Below are 15168 nucleotides of genomic sequence, written 5' to 3'. Positions count from 1 at the left end.
TATAATAGAAATTTTAATAAACAACTTTGAATGCTACAAATTTGATTCTACAATGTAAATTCATTTGAGCCTATTAATTCTAAATTTTTTCCAAAAGCACTTTATGTACTATTGAGAACAATATTTAAATTTTAAAACTGAACATTTATCATAAAATAATAACAGGCCTTTATTGCATATTTTGAATTCTTATTATATAATTCTTAATTTATAAGGTTTATGCGAAAGTAACACTTATTAAAAATATTTTTAATCATCATCTGACTTGCTGATTATTTGCGAATTTCAAATATAGCTTTAAGAATTTAATTGAGCTAGTTGAATTTTTTTTTCCATTACACTTGAAAAAAAAAAATGACAGACAAAATTTTTGATGGCAAAAAAAAAAAAAAGTTCCCGAACAGGACATAATTTTTTCATGGAATGCATATTTCTATAAATACTGGTTAAGTAATCTTTTTGCATGTTTTTTTCATTCTCACTTAAATAAATAAATTACAATTTATTTACAATTGAGAAAAAAATCTCTCTTTACAAGAGAAACAACACCTGAAACAGAAAATTTATAAATTTTAAAAATTAGAAGATTATATAAATTTTGTACCGTATATGCGGAAGCTGCGAATAAATAATGTATAATTGAGAAATGTAAAAGTATGTAGCTATTTACTATATTTTCAAAAAAAAAAAGAAAATAACCAAGGTTTTCGATTCATATTCTTTAATATGTTGCCTAACTCCACTACATGGGTAAAATGAAGAGACCTATGAGTCTTTTTTTGGAATGAGTTGTCTCACTCTATTGCTATATACAGTTAATTTAATTCTTAATGCTGCATTTAAAAATATTTTTATTGAGGTATCGCATTCGGTAAAAGATGACTTAAATTATTAATTAAGATTCAAAATTAATTAATAATTATGTATTAAGAACAAAAATTGAAATTTGAGATAAAATTCTGATTCTCATCATTCATTCTTACTTTGAGTATTGAAATTTCAAATCAAATGCCATTACGTTATATTTTAAATATTAGATAATAAATTAATACCACTGTTGCCAATTAATACCATACCTATCTGGGTTTATTTAAATATTAACATATAGTGTCTAAAAAAACACAGCATATAAGCAAATAATTCAAAATTTTGTACCAATACGAGCTCTCATTTCTTTTGAAAGTGCCCAGTATGTTTAAAAACTAAAAGAATAATCTTTAGTTAATTACCCAAGTTAAGAGACAAATCGCTTGAAAATATAAGTTATAAAAATAAATATTCAACTTTATCAATTCAATATTTGAAGCAAAACTTATTGAAAAACTAACAGTTTTCCGTGATTCAATGAACCATTTCATAGGGTAAATGTACTGTAAGAAAGTTTTAGCTTATATGGATCTTAAATTTAGATGTGTCATTAAACAAGGTATAAAACGGCGTTTTTCTCTTTTTGGGGTTAACCTAACTATTAAACATTCAAGATATATGGGTTACTAAAACTAGCAGATGTCTCCACTTACTGCTCTTTAATGTGTACCAGAATAGGCAATAAATGCTTCCAATGGTATAACGCAAGGATAAGTTATTTTTCTATGCGATTTCTTAGGCCAAAAGCAGAACATTCTTATTTTTCATATTTCAATATATCTTAAGCATTTGTATTTGCTTTTAAAATGCCGCTTTCCTTATCCGAACTACCTGTTTAAAAATATCTGTTTCACCTTAATAAACAAAACTTTTCGAAAGAAGTAAGTCATTAAATTAAAAATATGAGCCAAAAATTTTAAGTTAATATAGAAAATGGTATTATTTTATAATTTTGCTATATCCAATCGATTTGTTACAAATATCACTAGCCCATCGGAACACGATATTAGAGTAAACTTTTGAGCTTTAGAAAAATGTTTCATTTTCTAATTTATTTTAAAGTAGTTAAAAATGATTTTAAATTCATATGAAAACAATACATTTCATTTTCGCTTTTAGAATAGCTAATAAATTCTCATAAACACTTTTTTTTTTCTTTGGAAAACTCTTTCAGGTATAAACTTTAATAATCAAGTAGGGAATTAAATTAAAAATACTTGTAAGATAATGGTTCATCGATGTTTTTAATTGATGAACAAAAATTTTAATCACATTGCAAGCTACTTTTAATAATTTTCTTTCAAATATCGTTCAGGTAAAACTTCGAAACATTTGGTTGAGCGCCATCTATATTCATAAAAATGAAGTATTTTTCTCTTTCCAACTTAATCCAGCAAATTAGAAAGATTTATTTTATTGCAAAGATTTAGTTAAACAATGGTGAAATTATACTAATGAAGGATAGATGAAGTAAGCTTCAAAATGAGTGTGAAATTCTAAGGCAACTTTTATTTCTTAAAAAATTAACTCTATCAATATAATTTTTTTTAATTTAATCAAAATTCTCATTTTCTTTTCCGAAATAAATTAGAAACATGTTATTTTCTACTTTATCTAATTTACGAAACAGTTTAATTGTTTCGAAAATAATTTCAAATTGAAATCTTTAAAAGGGATTTCAAAATAATTAGCAATGTAAGTTAGTATTTTTTTTAATCCAAATTTTTTTGGCATCTTGTTTGTCAAGAAATAATATTACAAAAAAATGAAAATGATATCGATAAATTAAAAAAAATAATTAAAAATCGCTCTATAATGAGATGATAATACATAGTGCTGGTATTTAGATAGGTTATCATGCATTCCTTGAGCGTTCATTTTATAGGAGGTAATGAGCCTATATCAAATTTTAATCGCTGAATGGATATTTACACGCCGAGAAGCTTTCTTATGTACTTCTTATAAAAAAATATTTATCGGCTTTTTTTTGCTTTATTTTATTAAATGGTAAATGTAAAGATTTGCAATGTAAGAATGTTTCCTTAACTTAAATGACGGTACATATTTTCAGAAAGAACGTATAAATAATTACACGAAATTTAAAACATGAACAATAATATTTAATTATATTGAATCTTTATATGCAGTATATGGAAATATTTAAGAATCATGTTGGCGTTCCATATTATTTTCATGCTATAATATTATTACAACCATATATTATTTAAACTTATCTTCCATTTTTACAATTGATTTCATTCAGAAATTAAATAATTTTATGCAGTTGAAAATAAGAAAATTCAAGTGCATTGTAAAATTTACATACATTCTATTTCTATAATTGGCAGTTAATCCCAAATATATAAATTGTTTCATTGTCCACATTTAAATCTACGAACATTGGATAATTTCAAATCTTGTATGAAACTGACCACAATAGGTAAGTATTCATATAATTTTATAAAAACCTCCTTAATAGCACACAAATATTGTGCAATATTGTATGACATGGATCAATATTCGCAATATTGTTTAATATTGTGGAATATTAGTTGATACCATATAGTATCGCACAGTATTGTACAGTACTGTGTGATATTATATGATATTAAACAAAATTAAACAATATTGTACAATATTGTATGACATGGATCAATATTCGCAATATTGTTTAATATTGTGGAATATTAGTTGATACCATATAGTATCGCACAATATTGTACAGTACTGTGCGATATTATATGATACTAAGCAAAATTAAACAGTATTGTACAATATTGCGTGATATTATATGATATTAAACAATATTCCACAATATTGTACAATATTACATGATATTATATGATATCAAAATTCCACATTATTGTACAATATTACATGATATTATATGATATCAAACAATATTCCACAATATTGTACAATATTACATGATATTAAACAATTTTCCACAATATTGTACAATATTGGGCAAAAGGCGTGCTACCTGAGCAATTTAAGGTTTAAGGTTTTTATTGATATAATATTTTAATTTTTATGAATTGACATCGAGCTACGGCGCCATCTTCCAGTTGCATGTTCATACATGCTCTGTATCGCCAAACTATTATTAAGAGAGACTAAATGGAAAGCCATCCTGCTGGACATTTGTGAAAGCCTCGATGCCAAATCCTGCCTTGAAATTCGAAAACAAATGCTCAGAAGACACAGACTGTGAAATGAATGTCGTGGAAGTCGTGCTGTTTGTCTACTTCCGTGCTATTTTCGTGCACAAATGAACTGTTTTTTAATAAAAAAAAAACTTTACTCATGTATATATGGAAATAAATATAATATTCAGATGATGGTATATGTGAGAATCATGGTTGTGAAACATTTAATTGTATATTTAAATGTTGCAACTGCCTGTAGTTGAGTAGTTACATGGCAAGATGGAATCGGAATTTCAATTCAAAGATTTTTTAATTTAATTTTTATTTATTTAAATAGTAGTTTTAGTTGCTATTTTTTAAAATATATGTTTCAAAAATTCAAAAGTGTTAAAAATATAAATAATGAAGCTAAATATATGAATTAAGTATTTTTGAATACTAAGGAAATATTAGTTGAAGTATATAAAAGGATATTTAATATTTCAGAATTTTTTTCCTGTTTTCAAGAGTAATAATCAATATTTTACATAATTTCGAGTAAAAATATTTATTTTAAATAGGAATGAAAGATTATTTTCAGTAAAATATTCCTTCCATATAATGTAAGCATTGTTTTCATAAAACTGATATTATTTTCTAGTTTGAGTTTAATGATAATTTTTTATGATTAGCTAAAACACTTATATGAATTTAGAACAATTTTAATGTTCCATTCAAAAAATTATAGTGGCTACCTTATCATGTTCTTATAATTTTAAGACTAATTATTTAATATGTTCTAAATGTTTTAAATTAACATTGGCTAAAGTTATTTGCTCATTTTAGTAACATCTACAATTTATTGCATATTCTGTCCAGCTATCTCAAGATTAACGAATAATCTCAAGGTTATAGGAGAGGGAATAATGTTTTGAAATATTTTATCTCTCAATTAAGAAACTCACCATCTTTACAACATTTGAATGCAAAGAACTTTTCAATATATATTAAATGTCTCTATAATTCCCCATGAATTTTTAGAAAAAAGTTTATTTTTATTGACAGTAAAGATCAATGTACCTTTCCCTCTACAATTATCATTACTGAATGTTGCATATTATTTAAATCATTGCTTCAATGAGATCTATTTACCAAGAAGATCTTTATGAGTTGTGACACATGTTTTTAGTTTATTAAGAATATCGCTGGCTCTGATGTTAAGTTTTTTTAATATGAAAAAACATTGTTTAGAAATTTTTTATTATAATAATAAAACGAAATGATGTTATAATTTTCGTAACATTTATATATTATTCTCTAGATGTATTTAGGCGAAAAATGAAAATCGAATCTTCATTTCATGGTGGACTCGAGGGCAATCGCTCAGTCAATGGATATGCAACATGAATGCATTTTATGAAGTAAAATAAACATTTAAAAGATCAGTTACTAACAATTATGTTACGATAGTAAATGTATGAAAAATTGTATTGATAATCCAACTCCTTTATTACCAAGATGTTATATTTTAGTTCATTTATTGATTTGCTAGTTTTCTTGTTTATCCGTGGTAGCCAGTGTTAGTGGTAAGTAGAAAATGGCAGGGCTGAATGTATAATTTCTGGGTTAATCGTTTATATGTGGTTTCAAGGAATGAAATTTATGGTGCTTTAAAGAGGTTCTCAGGTCTTTATCTCTCCGAATTATATATATTATTATCGTAAGATAGCTGGAAAGTTTTAGCCGATATTTCCAGTATTCGATAAAGTCCAGTTTTTGAAGTTTATAAATTCTACCGTAAGTGTAATAGAAATTTTTAATTTTTGGGAAACTAAAGCGTTACGCATGAAATAGTGTCTCAATCTTCAAATTTTGTTGGTAAGCGGATGGGAGATTGATTCATCTCTGAGTCTAAATATAATATGGAAAATATTAGCACAATATTGATAAAGTTTTAGTGATTTGAATTTCGAAAAGCGTCTATAAATATCACAAAATGAATGGTGTGAATACATCAATTATCTTAATTTGAATATTACAAAACTGAAATCATCGATGATCTGGATTTCGAATAGTTTTTGTATAACAATGTAGATAGTGAAATAGATAGTTAATGTCACAATACAGATAGTGATCATCAATGTATCGGAACATTAACACGAAAAGGTAAAAACAGATCATTGCTCATATTATGCATTTGGTCTATAGAACGTAAGTTCGTTGAGACGACATTATGTAACAACAATGCAAAAATTAACATAGATTTAAAAAAAACCAAAGCTATTAAAATCCAAGTCTATTAAAGATTTCATTATTTTTTTAAATAATAATGAGCAAATACATTAAATATTTTTGAAGCTACAGAAGTCTTAGAAAAATAATTTTGATTATTGACTTATATTGGTAGATTGACTTGGTATTGTTATAATATAGCTTATTTATTTAAAGCTGTTCTTAAAAAACAGCTTAAAACTTAAAAGAAAATATTTTATTAATAATGTATAAAAAACACTGATGACATCAAATAATGCGTTTACAAGATTTTGATAGTACGGCGAAGTGCATTACAATAGGGCATCACATTATAACTTTGATTATGACTTTTTAGTAACATTATAAATTAATGAAACTTGCAATATTCCATCACTCTAACGGCAGAATAATATTATTAATTGTGACATAATTGAGTGACTTCAAAAATATTATGAATAATTCATATTATAAGAAAAATAATTTAAGTCTATTATTATCCAATAAGTAAATATTTAAAAAACTAAAATATAAGCATAAACTCCGATACATTATAAAACATAACTGAAATGACATAGTATTCCAAGAAAAGACTGAAAGTAAATAAAAAAAAAACTAAGCACTTTATTTCTAACTTAACTACTAATGATTGATCCAGATTTATTTTTTCAAAAATAGTGGGTAATCATAAAATTAGTTACAATTCAAATTTGAGTAAATAATTCAGTCCTTATTAAAATTACATTTTTGTAATTTAAAAGACAAAACATTTTCTTTTACTTGGACAAAGAATAAGGCTGAATTGTTCTCCATGAGTCATTTATTTGTATGCAACGTAATTAGATACAGTTGTTAAAAGCAATGTAACAGTTCAGAAGTTGTTAGAATTGTGATATAAAAAAGGCTTGCAGTAGAGTTGCATTTAATGCAACATAATAATCTTTTTTTTTCACGATCACCTATCTTTTTAAAGAATATATTTTATCTTCATAACTATAGTCAAAATATCATTAAATTTAATTTTTGATTTAATGGAAACATTGAAATTTAACAGAGTAACTTGAATGGTTTTTGAAACTTTTCATATAGAATTACCTTTCATAATTACCATTCATTTGACATTCTATAGAGGATGAAAAAATCTAAGAATCTGTAAATAAAATTTAATTTCAAATAAAAGGAAGATAGAAAATTACAACATTTTTATTTCCAAGCCAATTATAAGATTTTAAGAAGAAAGAAGTCAGAAAAATTTTTTATATGACATAAAAGAATCGTTTGCAAGAAAATGATTTAAAAAAATTCCACCAGTAAATCTGAATTAAAATGTAGGTCTATTTTAGCACAATATTTTCTTATATATCAAAAGTATTAACTAAGTCAAACAATAATATTTGTTAATTTGACATAATATACTATTTTAATTACAAATAAACTAATACTTAGTCAACTTGGAAAGTCTGAAATAAAATGAAATTCATTTTCTATTTTGCAAGTAAAATATTGAAGAAATTCTTAAATCGTATACCTGTTTCCTCAAACAGTTACAAAATTATGTATTAATATATAATATGTGAATTATTTCCTGCCTTAGACATTTTAAATTATATGAAAGAATGAAAAATGAAATAATTAACTCTATTTAAATTCGGATATTTTTTTGTGGAATATTTCAAAGAAGTTTAGTTGATTACAAATAATACTATCTTCAAAATATAATGCAATAAAGTAAATCAGTAAGTCATACATTAACAGTGATTATTTTTTTAATTATATCAGATTTTTTTTATCAATTAATTTTTCTTATATTTTAAAATCTTATTTACAAGCATATAATTATTTCATATTTCTATTTTGCATGTACAATTAACTCATTTGGGAAAATTAGTCAACACGTTTTATGATTTAAGTATTTTATGAATATCTTATTACTTTGAATCTTATTACATACAGTAGAATATTAGTTCAAAATGTTAAATTTTGTGTTTTAGATTTTTAAAAAAGACAATACTCATATTATAATTGATTTGAAAAGAATACAGTTTGTCATTTTGCAAACAAATATCGAAATATTCATAACAATTATTCGAAATTGTTATTTCATTTCAAGGCGCAATCATTAAGTTCGTAGAACAGAACAGCTGGAAACGCATTGCATGAAAATTCCAGCTGCAACTCGGACGATTCCACCTTGCCATTCTTTAGAGGGTTGTTCGCACATTTTGTGGAGGTTTCACAGCTATCTTCTCAACCAAGCTTCCAAAGAGAGAGATAGCAAATTTTTTATGTCCACAATTTCTGAGTTTTTCGCATGTTTTGCGAAAACGAATACTTTGGAATCATGTGAGCTATACTTTCCTGTTGTTTAGGTGAAAATATGAACGTTTTTCACTGTTTCAAAACATTTTAAATAAAGTTATCTATGCAAAAAGTTTTGTATTTTTCTCTTATGGTATGTCTCATAGTTTAACATTTTGCTTGAAAAAAAAGGCACATAAAATTCTCATACTTGTACTTTACTAATGACTTATTAAAATTATTATATTAATTTGATAAGGCAGCTGTGATAGACAAATAAACCTAAAATAAAGAAATTTAAATGTCTGTTGATTGCATTGTATTACCTACTATTTGTGCAATACTACTACTATTAATAATAATAATAATAAATTTCGTTAATAACCAGCTACTTTTGGACACTAATTGGTTTCCTATTCCTAAAAGTAGTACTCATTTTATCAGCTCAGTCACCTTTAAATTTTTGTTTTTTTGTGTGAAATTGTGAATTGTTGCTATAAAATTCCAAGAAGCAAAGGGCATAACAATTAAAAAAAACAGTACAAAGAACATCTCTAGGGTATTTCATTTAAGTTTTGATGCATAAGTAAAAGAAAAAGTACCGAAAGTTTTGTATAAAATAACATTAAAATTATATATCCTTACATTCAACTGCTGAAAATGTTTTGGAAGAAAGAGCAGCAGGTCTGGTCTACCCAAAATGTTCTCTCATACTCTTTTAATTAAAAATGAATTTATTTTTAAACTCGATTTTTTCCGAAACGTTTGATGCCAAATTCAACACAAAACGCAAAATTGTAATCAAAAATTCCATACCGAATTTGATATATTTAAGTCAATGCGTTTTTGAAGAATAGCATTTATATGCTTCTGAAAGTAAACAGATCTACAAACGGTTGAATTTATCTAAGAATTTGATAAGTATCTACAGTGTAGATGTTAAATTTGTGTCCCGAATGTTATTTATATAACATTCTTCGTTTGTGGTTATAGTTTTAATTTATGTTCGAATACGGGACGGGCAGACTTCCTCTGAATAAATTTTGCTCAAAATTTGATAGAAAAATACTACTTAGGGGAAAGACCATATAACAAATTTCACCCACCTAGCTCAAAGTGGTTTTAAGTCACCTTTCGCATTAAGTCATCATTATTTCATTTATTTTAGTCACGCGTGATTCGAATTACATTAAATGATTAAAATTTATCTTCAAACCCGGGCCATATTTTTGTAGTCATGATGAACTTTAATGAGTTAGCATCTTCTGCTTGATTAATATGAATTAAATTTCCCAAGATAATAAACGGAGTAAAAACTATTGTTGCGAAAGACTTTGAACAAACATTAATTCATATAATTACGAAATAATATTTATATTCGTTAACATATATAATATGTTTTATTTGTTTACGAAAAAAAGATTTTTTAGCAACATGTTTTATTAAAAAAAGTAATATGATAAAAGGTAATGTCTCATGTATTATCCTACCATTTCATAATTTAATCAGTTTTTCAATAGTTTTTTTAAAAACTATTATGTATTTTCTTAATACAATTTCTCTGCAAAGTTTTGCACGATGGCTGCCGTGCGAATACCTTATGTAGAATGTGTACAATTCTGCATCTGGTTTCTAAATAACTAAAACAATTTCTAGAAAACGTTTCTTTACGGGAGAGTAAAAAGTGAAATTAAAATGGGGGATAAAAAGTGAGGCAATTAAAACTGAAACAGAATGTGAACACTGTATTTCATTAAATCTTCCTCCTAAACAAAAGAAAATATAACAGAAGTTTCCAACTTTGCTTTCAAACGATACAGAAAAAAAAAGTTGAGCTCAGAAAAAAAAAACTTTTCAAAGAATGAAATTAAACAATAATTTAATCCCTCAATGGAAGTAGTTACAGATTATATTAAAGAATTCATTTTAACTTGTTAATTTTAGAGACAAAATATCAGAATAAAATGATTGGGATACATAATAAAGAGTAAATAAAAAAAGTAAAAAGGAGTTAAGTAAATGCAGAAAAAAGCAAAATAAGTTTTTAAAAAATTAAAAAGGAGGTCATACAATTCTTTTTATTTAGCAATGAAAGGCATCTTATAATCTGAAAAAATAGATCAGACCTCTATTAAAAATATAAATGTTTTATAAATCTAATAAACATTTTTGTATTGAATCACAATTGAAAATATATTTAATAGCCCGAAATAACTGATGATATAAAAACAATTCCTGTTCGAAGATATTTTCTAAATAATGGAAGATAGCTTCTCATTTTCAATAATAAAATTTTTACAAATAATACCAACACATTTCCGACTTTCAAGGAACACTGTGTCAGATCTGTTGACTCCAAAGCAAATACACGTGCAGGCACATAGAGTGGTGCGCATGCGCTTACGCACGCACCAAAAAATCTTCACATTTCTTCGTAGAAAAGAGAGATAAATAGACAATTTGAAATTTTATCGATTTGCCTTTGCCAAATGGGTTCAAAATTTCGTGCTAACCAACGATTTGATATCAACATAAAGTTACACATTAAAGCACAACCTTTAATTTTGAATTTTTATGCACGTGGTGCAATAGATTGTCAGACTGCCCACTGTCAAATCTGTAGAAAAATTTCCAGTTTCATTAAAAGGCATAATTGTAATATTACAGCTGTTTAGATCTATGGTTTTTGAGTTCGTCTATGTAAAAGATAAACATGATTCTATGTCTATGAAACTGTCTTTCCGATTGGAGAAAGTTCAAAATACCATTATAAAAATGATACGGAATCAGAAAAAACGTACTGAAAATTTTGAAAACCAGTATTACACGGTAGAGGAAATTTTAAAACTAGTATGAAACCATACTGGAATTCTTCAGACCAGCTTTCATACATGAAATTTTGCTACCAGTTTCCATACATACTGACAATTTTCATAGCAGTTCATACGTACTAGAAATTTTCATAGCAGTTCATACGTACTAGAAATTTTCATGCCAGGTTTCATGCAGGAAATTTTCATATCAGTTTCCATACATACTAAAAATTTTCATACCAGTTTCCATACATACTGGAAAGTTTCATACCAGTTTTCAAATATACTGGAAATTTTCAGACCAAATTAAAAATATATCGGAAGTTTTGATACCAATATAAAAACAAACAGGAAATTTTGATGCCAGTGCGTTAACATATTGGAAGTTCTCAAACCAATATGAAAACATACTGGAAATATTTAACACAGTGTACTGGGATAGATGTTTGTTATAATAACTGAAATGCTTATAACATAATTAATATGATATCTATTAGCCACGGATGGAAAATTTAAAATACATATAATTAAGTAGATATAATCCAGATTTTTTTTTTCGAACTCGAAAAGTTCTGATAGGAGAAGAAGAATCCAAATCTCAATTTTTATTTATTTTATTTATTTATTTATTTTATTTATTTATTTATTTATTTTTTGTTTTTTGAGATTTGCAATAGTTTCTATTTGTATGTTTTCTAATTAAAGAAAGTAAAGCATGATCTGACAACATTCAAATATCAGGAAAAATAACTATTTTTGGATTCTAAAATAGTGTTTGTGAGTTATTACAATTTTTGGGCACATTAAAAATTTATATTTTATACCAAAGATCAACTATTTGATACGAAACAATACGAAGAACGTTCGTATCTTTTAAATATTAATTCTTTAAAGACCCCTGTAGCTGACTTCATTGGCAAATTAATCTACAAATCGAATGTCGGTCGATACAGGCAGAAGTCAAGTAAAGCAATATGTAGACTAATCAGGCATTAGTCTGATAATTTTGATTATTAGGAAAAAATCCTAATTGTTTAATGATACAAACTTTGCTTTAAGAAGAGAAATGGTATTCATAAATCATCTTAGAAAAGATTACAAAATATTAATAACTTTCGTCTTTACCTTCGTACGTAATGTGTGTGTGTATTCTTGAAAAATAATCGAAAGTTTATCACTATTTTTTTTAAAAAAATGATATTTTTAAAAATTTATTTTCCAGTTTAACTAAAGCGCATAAAATCCTATGTAATAATCATAAAAGACACAAAATGTGCAATGCCGAGCAAATCCAGATGTTGTGAATTCCGATATGTTTAGGCAACTGTTTTATTATGTTAAAAATATATATAGCTTGCTTCTGTTACATTTCATGGAAAAGATATGTCCTCTTGCGTCTGAATTTTATAGGCAGAAACTACAAAGTTGCATCAAAAATGCGTAAATCATCCGCTGAGTATCAAAACTTGTCGAGGTTTATATTTTTATGCTTCTGGTAAAATACCGAATAAGGCACCATGGAAAATGGTTCTTTAGCTATTATAGAAATTCGGATATTTTTGGAAAACGAAAAGATTTTTTTAATAAAAATAAACAATGGCTATAATGAATTATTTTTAAAAATCAATTCTTATCAACGAATAACATTTAACTCATTTTTTACATCCAAAATGTTTTTAAGTCACCTCTATATTTCTGTTTCTTTTAAAGTGACTGGAATTATAATAATGGTTGAAAAGTTTTTACTTCTTGTCTGACTAATATGAGTATGAAAAAGGGATACATTTTATGCGTCAGTTCATCACAAAAAACAATTCGTCATGCGTCAAAACTTCAGAAATATTAAATGATTGAACTCGATGAGTGTGAAAATTCCAGATCCTCAAAAACCTGGAGAAGTTTATCGAGAATGGAAACAAAATGGAATAGTCTCTTTCATTTGCACTACTTATGGCCCATTTCAGTTCACCCCTAAATTTTTTACTCTGAGCCCGAAAACAGCCGAGTAAAGATGTGTCGGCGACCGAGCGCTCATAAAGTCAAATGATTGTCCAACATGATAATAGTCGCAATCTCCATCTAAGGACGAGTCAGAGACATAAGCAAATCTACTAAGATTAAATGTAAAAAAAAAAAAAAAAAAAAAGCTTTTCTGTTTATTAAAGAAAAAAATTCTTATTTCCCATATCGAATCATATTACAGAATGTGAAGAATTACATATTACAATATATTACAGAAATAATCATATTGCAGAAAGAATACGAAACTTGAGACGAATCTGCGCGAATCGAAAATTTTGTAAATAAAAATTACTGCTAGAATAGAAGAAAATTAAAAAAAAATAAGCATACAGAGGAACGAAAATAATAATTAACACAAAATAAGCATTAATACAAAATTTTTTATAAACCTATAACAAAGAAACAACGATTCATTCAATATACATACATTTACAAGTAAATAAAGTTATAAAAAATTAAAAACATATGTAATAAATAAAATTTTGCAGCATAGGCACAAAAATTTATAAATTTCTATTAATAGAAGTAAGGAACTAGCTATATGAAACGTCAACAAAAAGAAGACAGCAAAAAATTTAAAGAAAAAAAAACTAAAAGGTATTTATAATTCAATATAGAAAAGAACAGAAAATTCTATTTATAATAAAATATAGAAATAAGGAAAGAAGCTGAAGGTTATGATTGCCAAATGAAACATTGTACATGAAATCACTCATTTTCAAAATATTCCAATTTTAGAAATAACATTGTTATTGCCGATTAAAATTTTGAGTTCTTCTCCTTTAAAATCATTAAAAGTTTATTTAGATGAAACGCTTTCTTGAGGATGCAGTGCAAAACATTGTATCTTGCATTAAAGTTTCCAGTTTTCATTAACATATTAAAAAATCATCAAAAATCATTTCATCGTCAAAAAGAAGATTGAAAAGTTTAGCAAACTAGTCAAACAAAAGTTTAACATGGACAATTAAAATGAATTGACTATTTAAACGTTACAATATTTATTTGTGGGATATTTAAATGTTTTTGTTTTCCTTTCAAAAGCTTTTCTCACCGTGTGTAAAAAAAATACTTTTGGCATGTTTCATTCATCGCAATGATGCCATTCTTAAGATGCAAAATCCATAAATAAATTCAAATCCATAATCAAAATAAATAATCGCCTTATTTATCATCCATTGTAACATTTTCTGCACTGAATAAACCAGAACTTGTAAGACCGCCTCTAAATTCGGTCAAGAGATGCAGAAAAAAAAATGTATCGATCTACTCAAAATGCAAGGGAAATTTCTCTTAACAAGACATTTCCATTTACTTCAATTCTTTCTAAAAGAGAAAGGATCCTGAATCGATCATACTCGATGCAAATGCAGTCATTGAAGGAATAATAAACTACCCAAAACAAGCAAATAATGAAATCTATAGGAGCGAAAAACTGAAAAAGTAAATAAAAAAATCAGAAACAACAAGCGCGCCCTGGGAAAGTTACTTTCAGTGAAAAATTCGATCGGAAAAGGAAATTAAGTTACTATGGATCCGATAAGAGAAGGGAGAGATTCCGGTAAATTCCTATTGTTTATGGTACTGTTGCCAGTTCCTTGAGAAAAAAAAAGGAAGGGTCATGGAAAATTTATACGCGAAATTATTAAATGAAGGAATTATTAAGTATTAATCGTTTTTTTAAAGACGCCATTGGTAAGTATGCAAAATAGTCTTTAATTAATTTATAAGTCACCATGTTTATTCATAAAAATATAAAAAATAATGGGTCACAACAACATGAAATAACA

The sequence above is a fragment of the Argiope bruennichi genome, chromosome 11 (genome assembly GCF_947563725.1).
Source record: "Argiope bruennichi chromosome 11, qqArgBrue1.1, whole genome shotgun sequence".
NCBI lineage: Eukaryota > Metazoa > Arthropoda > Arachnida > Araneae > Araneidae > Argiope > Argiope bruennichi.
The sequence above is the reverse complement of the archived record's forward strand: the minus strand, read 5'-3'. Positions refer to the sequence as shown.